Source organism: Myodes glareolus, chromosome 22 (assembly GCF_982192425.1).
Source record: "Myodes glareolus chromosome 22, mMyoGla1.1, whole genome shotgun sequence".
NCBI classification, from domain to species: Eukaryota; Metazoa; Chordata; class Mammalia; order Rodentia; family Cricetidae; genus Myodes; species Myodes glareolus.
Genome location: NC_142047.1, coordinates 52,786,605 through 52,798,030, shown reverse-complemented (window position 1 = coordinate 52,798,030; position 11,426 = coordinate 52,786,605). Strand labels below are relative to the sequence as shown.

Here is an 11,426-nt window from a genome sequence, read left to right as displayed (position 1 = left end):
TCATGGATTTATTTTTTGTAACTCGTTGGCTATTGTTCTTGTGTATCCTGACAGCGTCATGTGTGTCAGCCTGTGTCAATCATGATGGGTGGTTATGAAATGCCAGACAGCTAAAATAAATGTTTTGGACCTAAAAGAGTAAATGAATGCTGCTTTGGGGATATTAAAAAAATTTCATTAGTTTTTTATTTGAATTTTACATGTTGTGATGAGTGTTTATTAAGAAATCCCTTTTGTCGGATTGTATAATTACTAAATAAATGCCTTATCATATGTGGTTGTTCTACAGTTACAGCCACATCTCAGGAGTTCTAATCCCTAACAGTGTGAAACATGGAGATCTCAGAAACAATGTTTTAGTCAGTGTGACGTACATAATGGGTCAGCAGCAAACACAGACAAGTATGTAAGTAGATATTGATGGCAGGTACATTAGCTGGGGCCTAGGGACAAACAGTCCATTGCTTCTGTAATCAATAAGCCTTTGACACTGCAAAACTACCACAAAAGGAGTCTTTCTGCCCAAAGTAGGCAGCATCAAAGAGATGGTCAGCTGTCTTTTCAAAGGAGAAACACTGTTCATCAATATACCCTTCATCTTGGCCAGCTGAACTTGGTAATAACCAGGACCATACCCTGTGTCAGAGAAGATGGTCAGAAGGGTCTCAAACAAAAGCAGCAGATATTTCAACACCAGAATCAGTAAAACCTGTCAAGATGGCAAGATGGATGGTTATCAGTGCAGCCTCATAGTCAATGACACGCTGGACCTATCAAGGGCATGGAGCCTTTCAGTTGTATCAGATGCTGTGCCACAAGGAACTGGGAGAACTTCTCCTTTATTCCCAAGGAGCTAAAACTAGAAACAATTAGGTTCTTCTAGCCAAGGAAACCTTGTGCTAATCATGCACAAACCAGTTCTGTCAACACCTTAGTGTGATGAAGCTCACCCTCCCCAAATATTTATAGCCAGTTGATGGTTGATGGGGACAGGAACAGACATTTTCTTCACTGGTGTCAGTGCTGATAAGGTGCTTGAGAATAACCTCCCTCCGTCCTGATATGTTAAACATTCTTTGAGTTATAAAAAAACAAAAAACCAGAAAGAAACAGAGAAGGACTAGTTGGGAAGAGGAAGGGAATGAGTAGATGTAAAGTGGACAAGAGAAGGTAATAGGGAGTGAGTATGACCAAAACACATTATGTATGTATGTGTGTACATATATATATATATACTGTGATGTATAAATATGCATCGCAATAAAACCATGTTTTGCATGATTAATGTGTCAAAAAATTTTTTTTAAAATACAGTCAGGGCTCATGAGGTTGACCTCAGACCTCAACACACATGGAGGGGCACCCACATGTACACACATAAACAAATAGAAATAAAACCTGTATTTCAGATACAGTGAAATGGTATGTGCATTATAAAAAAATCAGTCCAGAAGGAGATATTCAAAACCTATCCTCCTGGTTCCTACATGGTCTAGTGTATGTTTTGGTCCTAGGAGTGAGTCCAGACTTCAGGGATCTTTATCACAACATTGTTCTACCTTTGCTATACTATAAGTTGATCAGCCAATGATGTGGGATTCTCCTCTGTATGGCTGTGAATACCATTGGTTCATAAAGAAACTATCTTCAGCCTGCATAGGACAGAATATAGGAGAAAGAAGGTAGAGGCAGAGAGAAGCCATGTAGCCCTGCCAGAGACAGATGCTAGACCTTTACCTGATAAGCCACAGCCTCGTGGTGATACACCAATTAATGGAGATGGGTTAAATTAATATGTAAGAGCTAGCCAATGAGAAACTAGAGCTAATAGGCCTAACAGTGTTTTAAATAGTACAGTTTCTTGTGTGGCTATTTTGGGTCTGAGCTGCTGGGCAGCCAGGAACAAGCAAGCAACCTCTTACTACAAGGCAAGGGTAAAAAAAAATCCAGTGCAATGTTGTACGGTGGGGAATCAAATCCCCACAGCTGTGTTTGTGTGTGTGTTTGTGTGTGTGTTGATGCATATCAAACACAGGCCCCATGCACATTAGGCAAGCACTCTACCACTGAGCTACATCCCCAGCCCTACTCTCTGGAAACTGTTACTGTGAAAGTTAGTGCGCCAGCACGGTCTGGAACCACGAGTCTCGGCGGAGGGTGTCCAGGTTGAATGAAATCCACAGAGCATGAGGTTTAGGTGAAACAGCAGCTCGTTTATTGTTCTGCTGGGGCTAGCTTTTATACCATGTCACCAAATGGGGAGGGGGCTGCGAAGGGACTGTCACCTGACCCAAGGAGGGACTCTCACCTGACTCCAGTAGGGGTCAAGGACTGATCACGTGCACTCCACCTTCACTGGTCCCCAGTAGGGACTGTCACCTGACCCCAGCAGGGATCAAGGAATAAACACGTGCACTCAAACTTCCTCATCCAACTCCAGGAGCAGAGGGAAGTTCTGATTCTTTACAGATAAGCATTTCGAATGGGGGCAGGGAAATATAACTCGGGGTAGCAATTCCCACAATTCCCCCAACTTTATTTTATAATGAGGGGTCCTGTCTTAGGTCATGCAAGGGAAGTACCTTCCCTTACCCATCACTGGGCCCCCCATACCCTGTCTTAGGCGGGGGGGGGGGTTCACCCCACAGGTTGCCCGTTCTTGGAGACCCTCATTTTTCAGCATCTGCAGCCATACCTCATGACTTCTGGGAGAGTCATGGGCCAGACTGAGTAACACCTGACGGTGGACAAGCTCAGTCTTGGTGAAGGTGTTTAGAAGTCATTTTAAGAGGAGCAGACCTACTGCTACCCCTACTAGTCCCAAGATCCCCAGGGACAAAGCACCTCCCCATCGCTGTGCCCAACCACCAATCTGGGCCATGGCATTCCACCATCCCTCAGCAGATATAGGTTTAACACGGGTTTCATTAATTGCAATAATCTGATGTACCAAAGAGTGGGTAAAGTTTACAAAGGAATCATTCCAAGGCTCCCTAATGTAAGCATTAAGGCGTTGCACCTCAAAGGACATATTTTTCACTTCCATAAGGAATAAGGATCACACAGGCAGAATGATAAAAATGAGAACAAGAGGCTTGTTGCACCATCCACAACACATTAATCTGTTCCTGCAATAAGGCTGTTTGCTGATTTAAATTTAACATCCCTAATTGAATATGTAAGTCCATGGTATTTTGAGTCTCTAAGGTCTGGGTAACATGGGCAGCAAGAGTGTTAACAGTCTCTGCAGTAGCTGCATTCTGGGACACGGTGATTCCCGCAATGGTGGCAGCTGTGGCTGATATGGCGATGGCTGCCATGACTGCGGCGGTGATTCCAAAGTCTCTTCTCTCTCGATACAAGATAGGCTCTCGTCCATCATGTAGGTCTTCTACCACCAGGGGAACCAGAGCAGGAATTCTCACCATCAGCACGGACTCATCCGTCAGGGACCAGCAGTTGCTCAAAAAACAGGAGTTGGAAGAACAATCAAGGACACCATCCTCCCCGACTGACCCATTAAAGGAGACAAACATAAAGGGAGGCAGAACACAAGCCAGACTGACAATAGAGAAATTCATTCCCGCTGCATAATTAATCTGGAGGGATGTTTCAAATATGTCTGATGTGTTCCATCTGGCTGTAGCATTGAAAGCAAAGCCCCTTTGAAGGGCTAAAGGCCTAATATCTGTGCATGCATGAGGGCCACAGAGAAACATGCCTGCGAACGTAGGTGGAACTCCTGCCATATTTGGATTTCTATAGAAATAATCAAAGGCCCCTCTCAAGGAGTTTTTAGAGGTAGGTCGGTGACCAAACTACCATAAATATTTATCTCCCTCCAATTTCCATGGTTCCTTGGGAGCACAATTTCCCCAAGATAATAGTAAGTACAATCTGAAGGATTGTGGCGTCTTTCAACATAAGGGAGCTGGTCTCGGAGGAGTTGGAAGTCCAGAAACATTTCTTTTAAAATTTATTGGGTAAAAGATATCTCTCAATCCAAAACAAGGATGCCCAGAAGAATCAGAAGAAAAGTCTCCCAGAGAATAATTACTAAGGACCACACATGGTCCAGAAAGAGAGATACTAGGCATCTCTGAAATATTGCTAATCTTCCAGAAGCAAAGGGCATGAGATATATCAAACGTTAAATAACCCAATGAAGATCTTTCTAATGCTATATTTGCTGCAGGAACCCCCTAAGTATAATTGGTGGAATAAAAGGATGGAAAAACTGACCTTACTTTAGTTACTGGCATCAGTATGGGTGGATTCCTCACCAGTGCCCATCTCAGGGCTCCCTCGATGTTCTTCACTTGAATCCATATTGTCAGGACCAGTAGGGCCTGGCTCCACTGGCCGAACATTCCGCTCCGGCACCCAGATGGGTTTTTTGGTTCCTGGAGGGAAGATGCAAACGGCCCCCCTCACCCTAGCCAACATGGGTGTGCATGACTGCCACTGTCCCGTGATACTATCCTTCCATCTAACCCAAACCAGAGATTGGGAAGGTTTCTGCCAATGTCTCTCCATTGTTGATAGACCTTGTTTATCTACTGTTAAAAAATTTAAAATGTATAAAATTGTAGATAACTGGGTATTTGGGGAGGTGATATACTCCCCCTTCTTTATATTACAAAAAAATTGTTTAAGGGTAGCATGCGTGTGCTCCACTACGGCCTGTCCTGTGGGATTATGTGGAATTCCAAAGGCATGTGTAATTTGATGTTCTTGGCAAAATTTTGCAAACCTTTGACTGGTATAAGCTGGTCCATTGTCTGTTTTGAGAAAATCTGGAATGCCCATATAGGCAAAAGCCTGTAGACAATGAGCAATAACGTCCTTCATCTTTTATCCTGAATGTAGGGAGGCATAAATTGCCTTGGAATAAGTATCTACAGAGACATGTAAAAATTTAAGTCTGCCAGCTTGAGACAAATGGGTAACACCCATCTGCCAAAGGTGGTTAGGACGGAGGCCTCGAGGATTAACTCCTTCATTGGGGGCATTATGAAGTGGAGCACAAGCTGGACATTGGGATGTGATTTGAGTAGCTGTGGCTAGAGAACAGCCAGTGTGAAATTTTAGAGAAGAGGTGTTTAAATGATACTTTTCATGAAGATGACGGGCTCGTTGTTCCTCAGAATGGAACAATGCCATTGGGCGGGTGAGGGAATCTGCAAGCTTATTTCCCTCTGCCAAGGGCCCTGGCAGATCCGTATGGGCCCGAATGTGGCCAACAAAGGCAGGAAACACTCTTTGGCATATAAGACTTTGCAGCTGAACCAAAAGGTGGAAAACTTGAGAGGTAGGTAATATGTATGGCGAGGTTTCCAATGGCCCAACAATCCCTGCCACATATATACTATCAGTATACAAATTGAAGGGTTGATCCTTAAAAAGAGAAAAGGCCATAAGGCAAGCTATGAGTTCTGCAGCTTGGGCAGAAATTGGACCTAGGGGCTGCTTTTCTTTAATTGAACCAGAGACCACCACTGCATAGCCCTTGAAAGAACCATCAGTAAACACTGAGCGCACTCCCTTAAGGGGGGAAGTTTTAATAATTCTTGGAAAGATAACAGGATGATTCTTAAAAAATGAAATTAAACGAGAATCAGGATAATGGTTATCAAAATTGGCTCCAGTGGTTGTGATGAACAAGGTCCATCCATCTTGAACCCTCTGTAGCCTTGTTATTTCCTCTTTTTGATAAGGGATTAGAAATTTATTTGGGATCCTGCCAAAAACTTGTAAACTAAAATCCTATGCCTTCCATAGAAGCTGTAGCACCATTTCATAATATGGGGTCACTACCTTCTTAGGGGAAGTGGGTAAATGTAACCAATAAATGGGTCCCCCTTGCCAAAAAAACACCAGTAGGTGAAAATTGTGAGCTTGGGACGAGCCCCTAAATTCTGAGAGGAAACTGTCCCATGACTCATTTGCCCCTCCCTGTCTGGAGGCTTTTTCTTTTTAATCATTCACTCCTCTGCCTTACCCACAAGCAGTTTGGCCTCCTTATCGGAGTCCATATCAGAACAAAGAGAAGCCTTTGCCTCACTATCTTGAATCTCAGATAACACCTCTTTTGTTGCTTCCAAGGCCTGCTTAACCTGGACTTTCTCTGTAAGCAAAGCATCCCTGATCAGTCTCCAAAGGGAGAACATGGCAATTGGCAGGACTTCAGGCCCCTCCTTTCTCAAAGTTTTTTGAAGATCCCCGCGAACTTGTTCCCATTCAGAAATATTGAGGGCTCCACTGGTGATGTACCAGGGACTCCACATTTCTATAGTTTTAAGAAAATCATCCAAAGTCTTAGTTTTTACAGCTGTTCCTTTCAACAATCTCGTTAACTCTGATTTACCTGGGTATTCCCCCATTTCTTAATTATCTCTTATCTCTTAATTATCTCAAGTGTTCATAGTGTCCATAAAATAATACCGATGTGAACTATGTATATAGTTAAAATTAATTTTGAAAACCAAACTATCATTCTCTCACAGAGATCCTCACCCCAACACCCAGGCAAATTCATGCATGTTGGCTTGAAAGAAAGTGGCCCCCAAAGGAATTGTCACTACTGTTAGACGATCATTTCACACGGGGATCCTACCCTCCTGTACCAGCTCCTTTCTACCTGTAGCAAATCTGTTTTTCCTTTCATTCAGTACCGGCAACTGGGTATGTAACGTGGGCATCAGAGAGCGAGAAGCGACCTTCCTCTCACACAGCACACATCAATTTTCCCTTTCTTCTTATTTTATTTAACTTCTATTTAATATATGGCTGTGTGTATACATATGGCTTTTGATTTGACCTTATATGTGTGAATATAATCTAGCTTTAATTCTGTCTATGTGTATGTGTGTATGTAACTTAAATTCAACTGTGAATATATATTCATATAATTACTGTGTTAAAATGTCTTAATCAGTTCTAATGAGCTCTGTTCGTTGTATCTCCTTCAGGATTAAAAAAAAAAGTCTCAGATATTATAAATTGATATGTATTTTTAAATAATTGTGATAAATATTTAAGGTTATAAAGATCTATTTCAGATTAACAAGAGCTAACTTACTGAGACCTCTCAGCTTGGATCCAGCTCTCCAGGAAGATAATATACTGTAGTCATAACTCAGATATACCCAATAAACAAAAGTGTTCAAAAGCTCAGAAATCTGGAAAATATGGCATTTAAAATGTCTAATTATTAAAAAAAAAAAAGGCTTTTTGTAACAGAGAGATGGGTTAGCTCGTGGCACCACCCCCATTTCCTCCAAATAAGACAGAAGGGAACAGAAGAACCTTCACCCTGAACTTGCTTCATAGGTGGCAGCACTAGTCACTAAGCAAAAACTTCCCTTCACATCACCCGCTGCAAAGACCCTCTTCAGACAGAGGACGCTGAGGGATCCACTGCCTCAGATTGCCCAGGGCAAGGCAGGCTGGTCTTCCTAAAGTTCTAATCCACAGGATTGTCTGAAGCCTGGCAAGTCTAGACCTCTTCCACTCAAAGACGAATGTTGCCCTGAAACCTCTGCCCTCAACAACTGTAGAGGACCCTGGGTATTGACTGTCTAGGTAGCCAATCAAGTAAGTCTGTCATTTGGAAGCATTAACTCAGATAAGTCTTCTCCTTCTCAGGATATCTGATGCAGTTTGATGACTGGTGGGTCTGCCAGCTTATAAGTAGGAACCAAGGCTTCAACTGCCTTCCCAGTTCTCTGGGGAAATGTTCAGGTAAACGCACCTCACTCTCCTAGAGACAATACTAAGTCTAGACACAGTTTACCTCATTACCAGACTCAGAACAGAGATAAACTCATGAAAAACTTCTCCTGAGGGTTAAGGTGATGGTGTAATGATGGGGAAGGAACGGGGGCTTTAAGGGTCACTCAGGTAAAGAAAAAAGCATAAGATGTGAGGATCTAAGGATGTTTTAGGGTCTAAGGAGGTGTTTTATGGTATGTAAATATGAGTTGTAAAAGACTAAAAAAGCTTAAATTCTCATAGTCTTAACATTAATCAATAAAATTCTGATAAGCTATTAATCTAGCTCTGGCAGATATTGCCACTATCCTAACTGCAAGATCAAGATTTTAAATTCCCTTTGATCATATTCCAACTATAGACTTAAAAGGTGCTTTTCATTGCATGAACAGTATCTGTCAGAGTTTTCCAGAAGACTGTGAATGCTTTTATCCCTGAAAGCTCTGACTGATGGCACGTTTGTCCCCTGCCATGGGATCCACAGTCCCACCTCATGCTTCATACCATTACAACTACTAAGAGGTATGGCCTTGTTGGAGGAAGTGTGTCTCTGTGGGGGTTGGCTTTGTGGTCTCTTCTGCTCAAGCTTCCCTCAGTGTGACTTTCAATCAACTTCCTGTTCTCTAAGTCAATATGTAGAACTCTCAGCCACCAACACCAGTCTGCCTGCACATTGGTGCCATGTTCCCCATCATGAACTGAACCCCTGATACTATGTGAGCCACCCCAATTAAATGTTTTCTTTATAAGAATTGCCATGGTCACGGTATCTCTTCACAGCAATAAGAACTCAAACTAAGATGTTCATCAAAACTCAAAGAATAGAAGGAAGATCGCTGTCCTATGATGTATTTCTCATCACTGGTTTCCCTACTTCCATGAAGTTCTGGAATGCATCATGATATGAAGTCCAGTATTAATGCAGTAGTTTTGCCAGCTCTGACTTGAGAGTGCTCCTAGACTCACTAGGTTACAGTCTATCATATCAAAACCAGATCAGAATACTTTTCCACAGAGTAACTACTTGCTAGATTTCTGAAAAATCTAAGCAATTATATATGAATTTTCAGATGAAAACAATAGAGACAGATGTGCAGGATGCATTATTTTGCAGAAGACAGGCTTGCTTAACAAAGAAGTCAATAAAAGCAGACAAAATATTAAAAAAGCCAATCAAATATCTACTTCAAAAATCTCATTAACATAAATAATATGAATGTTATGCTGCCATGTTCATATGAAATATACAGGTCAAAATATGTATAAATATTAATAGGCTTCACAATATCTGATGTGGTTATTTTTGGAAAACAAAAAGCACCATAAAAAGAAATATACAAATAGTAAAATATTATTGCATATGGTAAATATGTTCATATTCACTAAAATTTGGTCCAACCTGGATTTAATAGCCTATAACTTATAAGACCATGAAATATCTTTCATAGTACATGTCAATTGTATTTTATTATATTCAAAATACAAATAATACTTTGAAATGAATTAAAATATTTTATTTATTTCACACTAAAGGCATGATGACTTTTTATGCATAACTACAGGTGCAAAGACATGACATTTCAGCACAACAGTATCATATATATGTATATATGATGATTTATGAATCAGTGAAATACATATTTCAACATTGAAAATAATAAACTTACTATTCTTCATGGCACTGGAAAAATTAACAGAAAACCATAGCATTTGTATAAAACAAACATAAAGATAAGTTTGATAGAGTGCTCAGAAATACTTATTTGCATTTATTGCCAATAGACACTCAAAAAAACTTTCAAATATATGCGTTGTGGAAAGGATACTTTCTTCAATAAATGTGGCTGTACAAACTGAAAAGTCACATACAAAAAATAGGAACTTTGTCCCCATCACCTACTTAGCACACACACACAAATTTAAATATACTAAACATTTGATCAAAGAACTTAAAGTTGTAAACCCAACAGAAGGAAAACCAGGGAAATACTTTAACATATTTTCATATTCAACATATTTATTGATATATGTCAAAAAACAGAGAAAAAATGAAAGCCCTAGAATGATGTGATTACAGAAAATCAACACGTTTCTGGAAAAGGAGGGAAAATCAAACACAAAGATCTGACATTGTATTGGAAAGCCCTTGTTAATTATTCATTGACATTGAATAACATCAGAAATATATAATGTATTTCAAGTACATGATAATGTAAAATTAAAGAATTCAATTAAGTACAGAAATTATGTAAAAATGTGCTCAAATGACCAAGAAATAGATGATAGCATTGATTCAAATATATTAGCTGTCATGTAAACGTACTCAAAACTCTAAGGACTTATTTCACAAATGCTGTTAAGAGTGCAGAAGAAAGGCAGTGTTACTGGAATGTAGGTCACAATAATGACTAGGAAGGCTGGGGATGCTGCTCAGTCACAGAGCATGTATCTAACATGTGCAGACATCAATTTAAACCAGCATCACCACAGACGAAGGAACTAAGAGTATAGAAATAGATGTCATGATTCCTTACAGTATTAAATTGTATATAAAATATAGGGTTCTTTCCCCTTCTGAGTGTTTATAGTGAATTATATCAGTATCAAATACAGAAGTTAAAGTGTCTATCTGAATTTCCAGAGGATACAAAATAGAGAAAGCCCTTTCTGCAAGTGTAGAACATTTTGTCATAGGAGACTATATCCTCGTGTAAGTTAAAAAATGTTAGATATGCCAGGGGTGTGCCGCAGCAGTTGACAGATTCCAGACAGAAAGTAAGGAGTAGGGGAGGAAAGAAATGAGCCAGGACATGGTCGTGGTGAGAATCTCTCAGCCTGATTAACTAGAAGCCAGAATACTTATTTTTATACAGAATTCAGTTGTAGAATATTATTTTAAGATGTGTTACTTTTGTTTGTGCTCTGGAAAATTTGTTTAATGATGCAAAGATGTTTTATATTTGTTTGATTAAATAAAATTAACCCATGGTCAGGAGGTTGAGTCAGCAACTACCTGACAGGAAGTGGTAGGGAGGAACCAGGTGTTGAAAAACTTTTAAGTCGGGGCTGAGAGAAAGACACCTGGCTTTTGGGAGACATGAAGAAGGAGAAGAGGTGAACTCCTTGCTATCTCTCTCTGAATCCACCTCAGAGACTCAATTTAGCAGAATTCTACCTCAACCTCAGAATCTTGAGTTCTTTAGAAGGATTGAGATTTAGAAAAATTCCCTTTATAGCTTTGGAAGAGTCTGTGCCTGAGAGAACAGAATCCCCTCAGGCTGCAGGCCTTGGTGTCCAATATCTATCAGTAGTAGGCTTGGTGGTTTTTGTGCTAAATATGACAAGTGGATTAATAGGATGTAGGCTTTGGACAGATATAATAATAAAAAAAGAAAAAAAAGAAAAATGCTCAGACACAGAAAGAGGAATTTGGAGCATAATTTACCATACCATTGCATTGTGAAACTGGAGAGGAATGGCCTAAGGTTATTAGAACACCAATCTTAATATATTCAGTTACTGTTCAACAAGAACCACCAGATAGTAAGCAGCCCCAAGAGTACCTAGAAGTGAATTGGGATATTGTAGATACATTAGACTTATAGAGATTTAAGGAAGCGATAGTTTCATATGGTAGGCCTTCATCCTTTGTA

The 11,426-nt window shown here is 40.2% G+C and overlaps 1 protein-coding gene across 1 annotated transcript in view; it reads right to left on the bottom strand.

Moving 5' to 3' along the window:
- Positions 1–11,426, bottom strand: part of LOC148118594 (uncharacterized) — a 150,297-nt gene that overhangs the window by 94,227 nt on the left and 44,644 nt on the right.